Genomic DNA, 15,703 nt, shown 5'->3' with positions numbered 1-15,703 from the left:
TCTTTCTCCATCCCTCTTCCTCGCTCGTTCTCTCTGTCCATCTTTCTTTTTTCCTTCCCTCTGCCTCATGTACTCTGCATTGAAATGAGAGATGAAATGTTCCTGTCTCCCCATTTAAAATATAATGACAAATCACATTGCTGTTTCTAGGCAGTTTATATTGATTAAAGGTTTAAATGGACACAAAGAAAGCTGGAGAGAGAGAAAGAGAAAGAGAGAGAGGGAGAAAAGCTGCTGAGGGAGATAGACACACAAAAAATCACAGTTAAATCTAAAGTCAGAATCTTAGTAAACTGAACAGTAATGGCCCCTGTGAATCTGATTTAACAGATTCCACTTCATCGCACTGTCTCCCCACCTGTCTTATTTTGGAATTATAACAAGCTTTTAAACAGCTTCAGATTTCAGATTTTAACCTCCTCTTTGTCACACACCAAAGGGTTAATGTGTTTGTGACTAATCGCAAGGCCAGGATATTTTAAGCCCAGGGTTTCAAAATCCAGCACCCCATCATCTAACAGAAACCGCTTCATCGATGAACCAAACACCAGGGTCCCTCCGAGATTAAAATTAAACCTCGGGGTCATAAAGAGACACAACTCACGTGGGTGGGTCAGGGGGTGTGGAACAGGCCTGAGTCCATCCATCCAAGCTGGGGAAAAGCTCCTGCCCATGGATTCATAGTCACATTGCAGTCTTCAAACTCCAAATTCCTGGGGAAAAGAGAGTGGGAAGAGAATTGACTAAAACACAAAGCAAGAACATTTCTAAACAAAATAGCACAGCAAGAGCCCAGGATTCCATCCACCCCACTTCACAGTTACACAATCTCTCAGCCACATCCAAATACAAAAGTATCCCAGTTATAAACCAAAGGCTAAAACAGATTGAGAGACAGTTCCCTTCCCCTGTTTCTCTCTGTATCTCTCTTCCTATCTCACTCACATCTCTGTCCCCCTCACACTCTCCCTCTCTCTCTGTCTCTCAGAGATGAAAATTAAACCTCGATCGGGGCAATAAACAGACACAACTCACGGGGGTGAAGCCTGTGGACCAGGCCTCAGTCTATCCCCCTCTGGAAGAAGCTCCTGTCCTTGTCCTTGTCCCAGAATTTCCCTCTTTGGATCTTCACCTTCCAGTTTTCAGAATACAAATTTCTCAAGAGAAAAAGAGAGAAAATTGGTTAAAATGACAAAAGCAAGGACATTTTTTAAAAGCACAATATAGTACAGCAAGATCCCAGAGTTTCCACTCTCAAGTCAATCTCTCAGCAACTTCCCAACACAAACAAATCACAGTTCGAAAGCAGATTGAGACACACAGAAACACACACACACACATTGAACCAGAGTGGGGAGTGTGTTCACTCTCTCCAGAGAGAGAGGGTGTACAAGGAGTTTGTTGGTTTGGGAATATCCTGACCCACATTTATCCTGAGTTATCCAGACTTCACCCCCTGATTCTCAGACATGTTTGGATTGTCTCTCAGTCTCTCCCCTAGGAGCCCTGTCCATTGAGGTGTTAACCCCAGGACAGGACACCTTGCTGATCCTGTCCATTGAGACGTTAATCCCAGGACAGGCATGGTTTCAACAAGGGTTAATTTTAAACCTTGATTTCTTTCCCCTGTTGGTTATGTTCCTCCAGTTCCAAACCCTGGTCTCACACAAACACCTAAAACACTCTCAGTAACCCCCGCTCCCCCCAAGAAACATAGGGAGCGGACAGAGAATGGGGTTTTTTACTGAGATTGTTCCTGTGCACGTTTTACTGACCTCACAGTGGATTGTACAGTGAGTGTGCATGTGTGTCTGTCTGTGTGTGTGTGTGTGTGTGTGTGTGTGTCTTTGTGTGTGTCTCTGCGTGTGTGTGTCTCTCTGTGTGTATGTGAGTGTCTCTGTGTGTGTGTCTCTGTGTGTGTGTGTGTGTCTGTGTGTGTGTGTGTGTCTCTGTGTGTGTGTGTGTGTGTGTCTCTGTGTGTGTGTGTCTCTCTGTGTGTATGTGAGTGTCTCTGTGTGTGTGTCTCTGTGTGTGTGTGTGTGTCTCTGTGTGTGTGTGTGTCTCTGTGTGTGTGTGTGTGTGTGTGTCTCTGTGTGTATGTCTCTGCGTGTGTGTGTGTGTCTGTGTGTGTGTGTGAGTGTGTGTCTTTGTGTGTGTCTCTGCATGTGTGTCTCTGCGTGTGTGTATGTGTCTCTGCCTGTGTGTGTGTGTCTCTGCGTGTGTGTCTGCGTGTGAGTGAGTGTGTCCATGTGTGAAATCCTGACATTATCATTTAGAACTGATTAATTTAGATTCAATTAAAACTGTGCAGTATCCTCTCCCCAGCTGCTTTCAGTTAACCCACATGATTGCTGTTGTTTGGGATCTTCCTGTGCTGTCACTCCTTGATTTCTCCTCTGTTTGATTTCGCTTGGGAGAATCCACCCGTCTCTCCCTCTCACCCCATCACTCTCTCCATCCCACCCATCTCTCCCTCCCTCTCACTGCAACTCTCTCCATCCCACTCATCTCTCTCCCCTCACAGAATCACACAGTGCAGAAGAGGCCCTTCGGCCCATCGAGTCTGCGCCGACACGTGTGAGAAACACCTGACCTACCTACCTAATCCCATTTACCAGCACTTGGCCCATAGCCTTGAATGTTATGATGTGTCAGGTGCTCAGCCAGGTACTTTTTAAAGGATGTGAGGCAACCCGCCTCCACCACCCTCCCAGGCAGCGCATTCCAGACCGTCACCACCCTCTGGGTAAAAATATTTTTCCTCACATCCCCCCTAAACCTCCTGCCCCTCACCTTGAACTTGTGTCCCCTCGTGACTGACCCTTCAACTAAGGGGAACAGCTGCTTCCTATCCACCCTGTCCATGTCCCTCATAATCATGTACACCTCAATCAGGTCGCCCCCTCAGTCTCCTCTGCTCCAACAAAAACAACCCAACTCTATCCAACCTCTCTTCATAACTTAAGTGTTTCAGCCCAGGCAACATCCTGGTGAATCTCCTCTGCACCTCCTCCAGTGCAATCACATCCTTCCTATAAAGTGGCGACCAGAACTGCACACAGTACACCAGCTGTGGCCTCACTATGGTTTTATACAATTCCAACATGACCTCCCTACTCTCGCCCCATCTCTCTCACCCCAACTGCCCATCCATTCCACCCATCTCTCTCCCCCTCTCGCCCCATCTCTCTCACCCCAACTCTCTCTCCCTCTCACCCCATCTCCCTCCCCCTCTCTCAGTTCTCCCTTTTACACACATATAGAGAAACACATACATTCTCTCATGCACACACTCACACAGATATATTCTCTCTCACACACACACTGCACACACAAACAAACAGTCACACTCACAAGGGTATTTTCGCTCTCACATGCACACACATTCTCTCTCTTACATATAGTGATTCTCTCTCTTGCTCTTGCTCTCTCACACACACACACTGCACACACAAACAGTCACACTCACAAGGGTATTTTAACTCTCACATGCACACACATTCTCTCTCTTACATATAGCGATTCTCTCTCTTGCTCTTGCTCTCTCACACACATACACACACATTCTCTCTGTCTCACCTCTCTGTCAGTCACACACACATGCACAGATATATTTTTTCTCATACACGCACACAAACACATACATTCTCTATCACACACACACTCATACAGATATATTCTTTCTCATATACACTCTTTCTTTCTCACACACACTCACACAGGCATATTCTTTCTCATACACACACACAGAAACACACAATCACACTCACACAACTACATTCTCTCACACACACACAGATTCTCTCTCTTACAGACACACAGTCATACTCACAAAGATATATCTTCCCTCTCACACACACATTCTCTCTCTCACTCACACACACACACACACACAGATATATTCTCTCTGTGACACACACATTTTCTCTCTCTCTCTCACGCACAAACATTCTCTCTCTCACACACAAACACATTCTCTCTCTCTTACACACACAAACACACCCACACAGATATATGCCCACGCACACAAACAAGCACACATTCTTTCTCTCACACAAACACACCCACACAGATATCTTCTCTCTCACGCGCACACACATTCTCTCTCTTACAGACACCAATGCTCTCTTTTTTTCTCTCTCATACACACAGTCACACACAAACAGTCAAACTCACCAAGATGCATTCTTCCTCTCGCGCACACACACACACATTCTCTCACATTCTCTCTCTCTCACACACAGAGGATCACTCACACATATTTTCTCTCTCACACACAAACATAGACACACGCAGATATATTCTTTCTCATACTCCGACGCACACACAGTCACACTCGCAGATACATTCCCCCTTACACACACATTCTCCCTCTCTCTCCCTCTGTCTCTCAGACACACACACTACAGATATATTCTTTCTTATATGCGAAGACACACATCCACACACAGACACATCCTCACACAATGACACTCACACACAGATATATTCTTTCTTTCACTCACTCACACAGATATATTCTTTCTCATGCACACACACAATCACACTCACACACATTCTCTCTCTCTCTCTCACACACACACACTCTCATGGACATATTCTTTCTCATACACAAACACACACAGTCACACTCACACAGATATATTCTCTCACACGCACACAGTTTCTCTCTTACAGACATAAATTCTCTCTCTCACACATACAGGCACACACACACAAACATGCTCACACACAGTCACACTCAAAAAATTACTCTCCCTCATGTACAAAAACATTCTCTCTCTCTGTCTCTCAGATACACACACACACACCACAGGTATATTCTTTCTTATGCACAAAGACACACACACACACACACACACACACACACACAGAGACACATCCTCACACAGTGACACTCACACACACATATATTCTCTTTCACACACTCACACAGATATATTCTTTCTCATACACACACACACACACACTCACACTCAGAGATACATTCTCTCTCACACACATACACACATTCTCTCTCTTACAGACACCAATTCTCTCTCTTTCTCTCTCTCACACACAGTCAGATGCACATTCTCTCACACAAATACACCCACACACATTCTTTCTCATACATACACACACGTGCGCACACACACAGTCACCCACACATTATGTCTCTCCCTCTCTCTCACTCACACACACACATTCTTTCTCATACATACACACACACACACGTGCGCACACACACAGTCACCCACACATCATGTCTCTCCCTCTCTCTCACTCACACACACATTCTCTCTCACACACACACACGTGCACAGATATATTCTCTCATACACGCAGACACACACATGTACCCTCATACACAGTCACACTCACAGAGATGTATTCTCTTTCTCACACACAAACACACACACAAACTCACACAGATATATTATTTCTCATACACGCCACATACAGACACACACATTCTCTCCCTCTCTCACATACACACTCCCAGAGGCATATTTTTTCTTATTCACAAACACACAGTCACACTCACACAGATATATTCTCTCTCATGCACACACATTCTCTTACAGACACCAATTCTCTCTATCGCTCTCTCATACACACAGTCACACACACAGTCAAACTTACCAAGATATATTCTACCTCTCGCACCCATACACACACATTCTCTCTCTCTCTCTGTCTCACACACGCACACACACACACACACATTTTCTCTCTCTCCCCCTCTTGTTGTTGTGTGTGTCTCAGTGTCAGCTTCAGCTTCAATCTCGAATAAGCTTTCCTCTTTGCTCCATTGTAGGTTCCAGCACTTCCACATCACAAGTTGGGGAAGGGGTCTCCCTCCATTTTTAAGTTGTAGAAGGGATCTCCCTCCTACACACACGCGCGCACACACACACACATACCCACTGCCACACACATACCCACTGCCACAAACACCCACTGCCACACACACACAGTCACACTCACAGATATATTCTCCCTCATGCACACATACACACACATACACACCCTCATACACACACACAGACACACACACACAAACAAACACCCTCACACGCACACACAATAACACTCACAGATATATTCTGCCCCACACACACACACACACACACATCCTGTCTCTCAGGCACAGGCACACACATTCTCTCTCACTCACACACGCTCGCACAGATATATTCTTTCTCATACACACAGATGCGCGCACACACACACGACACACATACCTTCACGCACACAGTCACACTCACACAGATATATTCTCTTTTTCACACACACTCACGCACATTCTCTCTCTCACACACACTCACACTGATATATTCTTTCTCATACACACACAATCTCATACACAGATATATTCTCTCTCACACACACACACATTCTCTCTCTTACAGACACCAATTCTCTCTCTCACACACATACACACAGAGACACACAGAAACACTCTCACACAGTCACACTCGCAAAGATATATTCTCCCTCTCACACACATACACACATTTTCTCTCTCTCCCACAAGCGGGCACACTCACTCACATATTTTCTCTCTCACACACACCAACACAGGCACACAAACATATATTCTTTCTCATACTCCAGCACACACACAGTTACACTCACAGATACATTCTCCCTCACACATATGTTCTCTCTCTCTCTCTCTCTCTCTCAGACACAAACACACATACACCACAGATGTATTCTTTCTTATACACACACACACACACACAGACACATCCTCACACAGTGACACTCACACACAGATATATTCTCTCTTTCACACACTCACACAGATATATTCTTTCTCATGCGCGTGCACACACGCACACACACAGTCATACTCACACAGATATATTCTCTATCACACGCGTACACATTCTCCCTCTTACAGACACCAATTCTCTCTCTTTCACTCTCTCTCACACACAGACACTCACACACACTCACAGATATGTTCTCTCTCACACACACAAACACAAGCACATTCTCTCACACAAACACACCCACACAGATATTTTCTCATACATAGACACGCAAACATACACACATGCACACACTCAGTCACACTCACACACATTCTCTCCCTCTCTCTCTCACACGCAGACACACACACACATTCTCACACACACATGCACAGATGTATTTTCTCATATATTTCACAGGAACACACACCCTCACACAGATACATTCTCTCTCACATGTACAGACATTCTCTTACAGACACCAATTTTTCTCTCTCTCTCACGCAGACAGACAGACACAAATACCCTCATACACACGTTGTCACACTCAAAGATATATTTTCCCTCTCGCACACATACACACACATTCTCTCTCTCTCTCACACATATACACACCATTCATATATACACACATTCTCTCTCACACACATATGTGCAAAGATATATTCTCTCATACACACAGACACACACACAAACACCCTCACACACACTCACACTCACAGAGATATATTCTTTCTCATACACAAACTCACACTCACACAGACATATTCTTTTTCATACACACTACACACACACACACACACAAATTCTCTCCCTCTCTCACACACACACTCTCACAGACATATTCTTTCTCATACACAAACACACACAGTCACACTCATACAGATATATTCTCTCTTACACGTGCACACATTCTCTCTCTTACTCTCCCTCCCTCTCTCCCTCTCTCTCTCACACACACACACACACGCACAATCACATTCACGGATATATTCTCTCTCACACACACACACACACACAGTCTCTCTCTCTTAGACACACACACACTGGCACAGATATATTGTTTCTCATACACGTGCACACACAGGCACCCACACACCCCCTCGCACACACATTCACACAGATATTTTCTTTCTCACACACGCACATTCTCTCTCTCTCACACACACCCTCACAGATATATCCTTTTTCATACATACACACCCACACACACAGTCACACACACACATTCTCTCACACGCACACACATTCTCTCTCTTACAGACACCAATTCTCTCTCTCTCACACACAAGGAGACACATACACAGACACACACACAAACACCCTCGCATGCACGCACACACACACAGCCACACTCACAAAGATATATTCTCCCTCTTGCACACAAACACACACATTATCTCTCTCTCGCACACACACACATGCACACGTGGGCACACTTACACAGATATATGCTCTCTCACACACACATTCTCTCCCTCACACAAACAGACCCACACAAATATATTCTTTCTCATACTAAGACACACTCACACAGTCACACTCACACAGATATGTTCTCTCTCTGACACACACAAACATGCACACATTTTATTTGCTCTTTCACACACACACACACACATTCTCTCTCCCTCACACACTCACACAGATATATTCTTTCTCATGCATACACACACACACACACACACATTCTCTCTTTCTCTCACACACACTCACACAAGTATATTCTTTCACACACGCACCCAAACACACACACATATTCTCTCTCACACGCACACACATTCTCTCTCTTACAGACACCAATTCTCTCTCTCTCACACATACACACAGAGACACACACAAACACCCTCATGCGCACGCACACACACACATATATATACACACATACATATACACACACACAGTCACACTCACACAGATATATTCTCTCTTTGACACACACACATTCTCTCTCTCACACAAACACACCCACACAGATATATTCTTTCTCATACATAGACACACACACAGTCTCTCTCTAACACAAACACACACACACTTGCACAGACATATTCTTTCTTATAGACACAAGCACACACACACACATGCCGTCAAACACACAGTCACACAAATATGTTCTCTGACACACACAAACACACACACATACTCTCTCACACAAACACACCTAGGCAGATATATTCTTTCTCATACATAGACACACACACACACACACCCACAGTCACACTCATACAGATATATTCCCTCTCTCTCTCACACACACATACACTCTCTCACTCTATGCTTTCATATATGCAGGCACATACACACACACACCCTCACAGACAGTTACACTCACACAGATATATTCTGTCTTTCACACACATATACACACACACACACACACATACATTCTCTCTCTCACATATGTGGGCACACACACACAGATATATTCTCTCTCTCACACAAACACAGACACATACAGATAGATTCTTTCTCATACAGAGACAAACACACACCCTCACAGACAGTTACACTCACACAGATATATTCTGTCTTTCACACACATACACATATACACACACATACAAACACACACATTCTCTCCCTCTCTCTCTCTCTCTACCTCACACACACAGATATATTTACTCACTCACTTATTCTCTCACTCACTCACTCTCATACTCTGTCCCTCACTCACTCACACTTCACTTCTCCCTCCATTCCAAAGATGGAGACTGGATCTCCCTCCATGTTAAAGACGTAAAAGGGATCTCCCTCCATTTTAAAGATGTAAAAGGGATCTCCCTCCATTTTAAAGATGGAAAAGGGATCTCCCTCCATTTTAAAGATGGAAAAGGGATCTCCCTCCATTTTAAAGATGGAAAAGGGATCTCCCTCCATTTTAAAGATGGAAAAGGGATCTCCCTCCATTTCTCAGACTCACTCACATTCACACCTTCCCACACACACACACTCACACAAACTCTGCCTCACTCTGGTGTTCACACTCTCTCTAACACACTCCCTCTCACACTCTCTCACTCACTCTCACACTCTGCCCCTCACTCACTCATGCTTCAGTTCTCCGTCCATTTTAAAGATGGAGATGGAATCTCCCTCCATTTTAAAGATGGGGAAGGGATCACACTCCTGCCCTGGGAGTGTTTGGTGGGGACAGTGTAGAGGGAGCTTTACTCTGTATCTAATCCTGTGCTGTACCTGTCCTGGGAGTGTTTGATGGGGACAGTGTAGAGGGAGCTTTACTCTGTATCTAACCCTGTGCTGTACCTGTCCTGGGAGTGTTTGATGGGGACAGTGTAGAGGGAGCTTTAATCTGTATCTAACCCCATGCTGTACCTGTCCTGGGAGTGTTTAATGGGGACAGTGTAGAGGGAGCTTTACTCTGTATCTAACCCCATGCTGTACCTGTCCTGGGAGTGTTTGATGGGGACAGTGTAGAGGGAGCTTTACTCTGTATCTAATCCCGTGCTGTACCTGTCCTGGGAGTGTTTGATGGGGACAGTGTAGAGGGACCTTTACTTGTGTATCTAACCCCGTGCTGTACCTGCCCTGGGAGTGTTTGATGTGGACAGTGTAGAGGGAGCTTTACTCTGTATCCAACCCCGTGCTGAACCTGTCCTGGGAGTGTTTGATGGGGACAGTGTAGAGGGAGCTTTACTCTGTACCTAATCCCGTGCTGTACCTGTCCTGGGAGTGTTTGATGGGGACAGTGTAGAGGGAGCTTTACTCTGTATCTAACCCCGTGCTGTACCTGTCCTGGGAGTGTTTGATGGGGACAGTGTAGGGGGAGATATACTTTGTACCTAACCCCGTGATGTCCCTGTCCTGGGAGTGTTTGATGGGGACAGTGTAGAGGGAGATTTATTCAGTATCTAACCCTGTGATGTACGACCTCTGGGATTGTATAATGGGACCGTGTAGATGTGGAGAATTATTCCTTTAAGTGCATATTCCAGTGTTTTTAAATATGATGAGGGTTTCTGCCTCTCTCACCCTTTCAGGCCGTGAGTTCCAGTTCCCCACCAGCCTCTGGGTGAAAATATTACTCCCCAATTCCTCTCCCATCCTGCCACCATTTACATTCAATCTATAGTTACCGACCTCTCTGCCAGGGGAAATGGGCATTGCCATCCACTCCATCTAGGCCCCTGACCATTTTATACAACTCCATTATTTGGGATCTTGTGAGGGTGCAGAGGAGATTGAAATGAAACAGATGGACACACGACAGTTAACTTCAATGCTGAGAAGTGTGAAGTGATGCATTTTGGACAAAAGACTGAGGAGAGGCCGTATAAACTAAATGGGACCAGGTTAAAATGGGTGCGGAGAGATCTGGGGTTCAGTTTCATTTTTATATCTTAAAGATTCAATTTGGGGCTCAGAATCTGTCGGCTGAAGCTACTTTTCTCATCCTGAGAAACTGTTAACTATGGTGTTGGGGAATGTGACAAAAGCTGACATTCCTGCATAGTGGAATTGTGAGTTCTCTTTAGACAGACAGACAAGGTTGTTTGAATGGAGATTCCGGGTTTGGTTGATTGCAGAAGCTGTGGATTGTGTCTCTTTGCAGAAGCTGTTCACAGGAAATGTCCCTAAAGAATGAAATGGTTTCCCAATGTCTGACTGACTTTCCAAGTCTTCAGACACTTGGAGCAGGGCAGAGAGATTGTAATTTACAAAACATGCAATGTCAGAGAATCACAGAATTGAAGTTGCGAGGCCCTCTTCTATTTCACAATGTGAATTTTTATTTTTTAATCTGTTAAGCTGGGCTAGTGATTCAGAAAGCAGCAGGTTCCAATCCCACACTTTGCTGTTGTGATTTTGAATTCTGAATTTTCTAAAATTGAATCTGGAATGAATAAAGCTCCAGGGTGGAATGGTTCACGTTCTGTCTGCTGCTGCAAAGCCCGTGTGTGTGTGTCTCAGCTTCTCTGTATTTATTAACGATTTAAGGTAACGGGATAGAATGCCACAAGTTTGCCAAAGCGCACAAAGAGAGGCAGCATTGTCAGCATTGTAGCCGGAAGCTCCACATGACAAAGAGAAATGAATGTCTTAAGTGAATGGGCAAAATAGAGAAAGATGGATTGGAATAGATTCCTTTATAAATGGTGAGAAGCTGGGAACAGTGGAGGTCCAAAGAGACTTGGGAGTCCCTGTCCATTTGTTTCAGTGTATATTTATCAGAATGATACCTGGACAGCAAGGGTTAAATTACAGAGAGGTGTAATAACACAGACGAGGGTTATTTTCCCTGGAAATTCGACGGATCAATGTTTTCAGGAGAACAATGGAAACTGATAGGGTAGATAGAGAGAAACACTTCTTGCGGTTTCTGGAGACTAGGACTAAGTTCACAGTCTAAATTTTTTACTTCAGTCAGAATCCTTTTCAAAGATGACATAAAGAAATAATAGTGATCAGAAAAGGCTCCGAGATAGAGTCTTAGAATATTGGAGCACTGGAGGAGGCCATTCGGCCCATCCAGATGAGCTGGCTCTTTTGATGAGGAATCCAATGAGGCCTCAGTCATGCCTGATACAAGTTCAACATAACCTCCTTGCTCTTGTACTCTATGCCCCTATCAATAATTGTTGCTCCATGGTTATTGACCTCTCTTTCTCTCTCTCTCTCTCTCTCTCTCTCTGGGAATCTGTAAAAAAAAAAATTTAGAAACATCAGCCAACCATTTTAAGATTCTTCACAGTGGCCATTTTCTCCCCAAATCCCTGTCACATCGGAGCAAGATTTACTCTTGTACACCACATATCTGGCAATGAAAAACAATTGCAAACAGCAGTTGATTCTAAGTCATTTGTTAATGTTTAAATCTGATGTTGATAGATTTTTGGTAGCTAAAAGTGTAAAGCGATATAAAGTAAGATCACAGATCAGCCATGATCTCATAGAATGTCAGAACAGGGTTGAGGGATTAAATTGAATTCCCCATCTTCCCATGTGCTATGACCAATATCCTTCTTTCACTCTCTGTCACTCGGTCCCCCTCTCGATTGGTGTCTCACTCTCTCTCTTTCACACTTGCTCAGCCTGTGACTTCTCTTCGTCTCTCCCCTTCCCTCTGTCTCTCTCTGGGAATCTGTAAAATATCCACAAATGTCACTCAGCCATTTTAGGTTTGTTTACAGTGGCCATTTTATGTGAGCACAGCACTGACACATTAATGACAGATTTGTCTTCTCACTAAGGTATCATTAGTACTTTAAACGTGACAGAGACACAGATGTGCAGACACAAACGAGAATTGTATTCCCTGGAATATCGAACGATCGGGGCAACTTGATCAAAGTTCTCAGGAGAATAATGGAAAGTGATAGTTAGATAGAGAGAAATGCTCACTGGTTGTGATCCTAGGACTAGGGCCGTAGTCTAAAAATTGAACAATAGTCTGAACCCCTTTCAAGAGTGAAATTAAACACTTCTTCACACAAGGGGATGTAGAATTCTGTAAATGGCCCCTCCCTATCTCCTCCTGTCCCACCATCCTCCGATATCAGTTTTCCTTTAACTCGTGCTCTCTGAGCATCCCCAATTTCAATCGTTTCACCATTGGTGGCTGTGCCTTCAACTTCCTGGGCTCTAACTCTGGAATTCCTTCCCTAAAACTCTCTGTCTTAATACCTCCCTTTCCTCCATTGAGACACTTACTAACACCAACCCCTTTTGACCATAACTTTGGGCATGTGTCTCCAAACTCTCCAATGCCTTGGGGTTAAATTTTTCATGATAAAACTCTGGTGAAGCATCTTGGGACAATTCCATCCCAGGTGCTATATAAATGCAAGTTGTTGTTTGTGTGTGTCTCAGTGTCAGCTTCTGCTTCAGCTTCAATCTCGAATAAGCTTTCCTCTTTGCTCCATTGTAGGTTCCAGCGCTTCCACATCACAAGTTGGGGAAGGGATCTCCCTCCAATTTAAAGTTGGGGAAGGGATCTCCCTCCATTTTAAAGATAGAGAAGGGATCTCTCTTCATTTTCAAAATGGAGAATATATCTCCCTCCATTTCAAAGATGGAGAAGGGAACTCCCTCCCCCATGCAATAGTTAAGTTTAAGAGATTGGAGTACAGGAGTATGGAAGTCTTGCTGCAAGTGTTTTGCTGAGACCACGCCTGAAATACGGAGGAGAGTTTTCATCCCCAGACATAGGGAAGGTAACAGATATGTGACATATGGCAATTATTCTCTCCTGTGTGTGTGTGTGTGTGTGTGTGTCTGATCAGACGCTGCAATTGTTGTTACACTCAATACACACACATACTTTTTCCCTGTAACTCTGTCCAGGCTCATCATGATTTTGAATCTCTCTCTCATCAGGTACCATATCCTAAGATGGCCTTGGCCTTCCATGTCTTGCTCCATGGTTATGCTTGACAAGGTACTGCAGTGGTTTGCTATTGCCTTCTGCAGGTTCTGGCTGACCAGGAGTCTCTCCCACTCTTACCGCCTGCCATCAGACGTATTGGAAGGATTTCCAGGCGGATCATCGACCTGTCTGTCCACGTTATGAACACACCTTCCATGGCCATCAAGTCCTGAAGTGGGACTCGAACCCAGAGCTACTGGCTCAGAGGTAGGGGCACTAACCAGTGTGTCACAAAACCCCCACCAAGATCTTGTATACTTCCATCAATTATCCCCTCAGCCATCTTTTCACCAAGGAAAACAGTCCCAACTTCTTCAAGCTATCTCCGTATCTGAAGTTCCTCATCCCTGGAACCATTCCCGTGAACCTCTTCTGCTCTCTGTTCAGTGGCTTCACATCCTTCCTAAAGTGTGGCACCCAGAACAGGACACAATACTCCAGCTGAGGCCTAACTCATGCCTGATACAAGTTCAACAGAACCTCCTTGCTCTTGTACTCTATGCCCCTATGAATAATCGATGATCCCTGGTTTTTAACCTCTTTTAATTATCCCCCTCTCTCTCTCTCTCTCTGGGAATCTGTAAAATACATCCACAAACATCAGTCAGTCATTTTAAGTTCCTTCACAGTGGCCATTTTCTCCCCAAATCCCTGTATCATCGGAGCAAGACTTACTCTTGTACCCCAATTCACTGGCAATAAAAAACAACTCACCATTTGCCTTCCCACTTGTTGGCTGCACCAGCAGGTTAACTTTCTGTGATTTGTGTACAAGAACTGCCAAATCCTTCTGGACAACAATGTTGAATAGCTTCTCACCATTTCAAAAAGGTTCTGTTGTTCTATTCTTCCTCCCAAAGAGAAGCACGTTTTTCCACATGATATTCCATCTGCCACTTCCTTACCCACTCAGTGAACCCGTCCATATCCCCTAATGCAACCTCTTTGGTCTTTCTTGAGTTGGATGATCAGCCATAATCATAATGAATGGTGGAGCAGGCTTGAAGGGCCGAATGGCCTACAACTGCTCCTAGTTTCTTTGTTTAAGAGTTTCCTTGTTTGATTCTCCCTGGTCCGATAGATTCCTGGTGCTTATCCTCCACATGAGCAGTCATCTTAATCCCGTGTGCCTGTCCTGCTGCCAAACACAGCATCCGACTACAATAAGGCAGGTGGTACAGGAATGTCTGAGTGACTGAGACAGGGTGAGTCTTGATCCTGACCCGGCTGTCTGACTCTTCCCATGTGCTCTGGCCAATAACCTTCTTTCACTTTCTTCCTGTCTCTCTCTCGCCTTGTCTCTCTTTTTGTCTTGTCCCGTTCTCTGTTGCTCTCTATCCATCTCTCTCTTCCCCTGTTTGGTACTGTGTGTCTCAGTGTCTCCATAGCTGTGTAGAGGGAGCTTTACTCTGTATCTAACCCCGTGCTGTACCTGTCCTGGGAGTGTTTGATGAGGACGTTGTAGAGGGAGCTTTACTCTGTATCTAACCCCGTGCTGTACCTGTCCTGGGAGTGTTTGATGGGGACAGTGTAGAGGGAGCTTTACTCTGTATCTAACCCCGTGCTGTACCTG

This window comes from Cetorhinus maximus, chromosome 33, assembly GCF_964194155.1.
Source record: "Cetorhinus maximus chromosome 33, sCetMax3.hap1.1, whole genome shotgun sequence".
Lineage (NCBI taxonomy): Eukaryota > Metazoa > Chordata > Chondrichthyes > Lamniformes > Cetorhinidae > Cetorhinus > Cetorhinus maximus.
Note: the sequence above shows the minus strand (reverse complement) of the source record.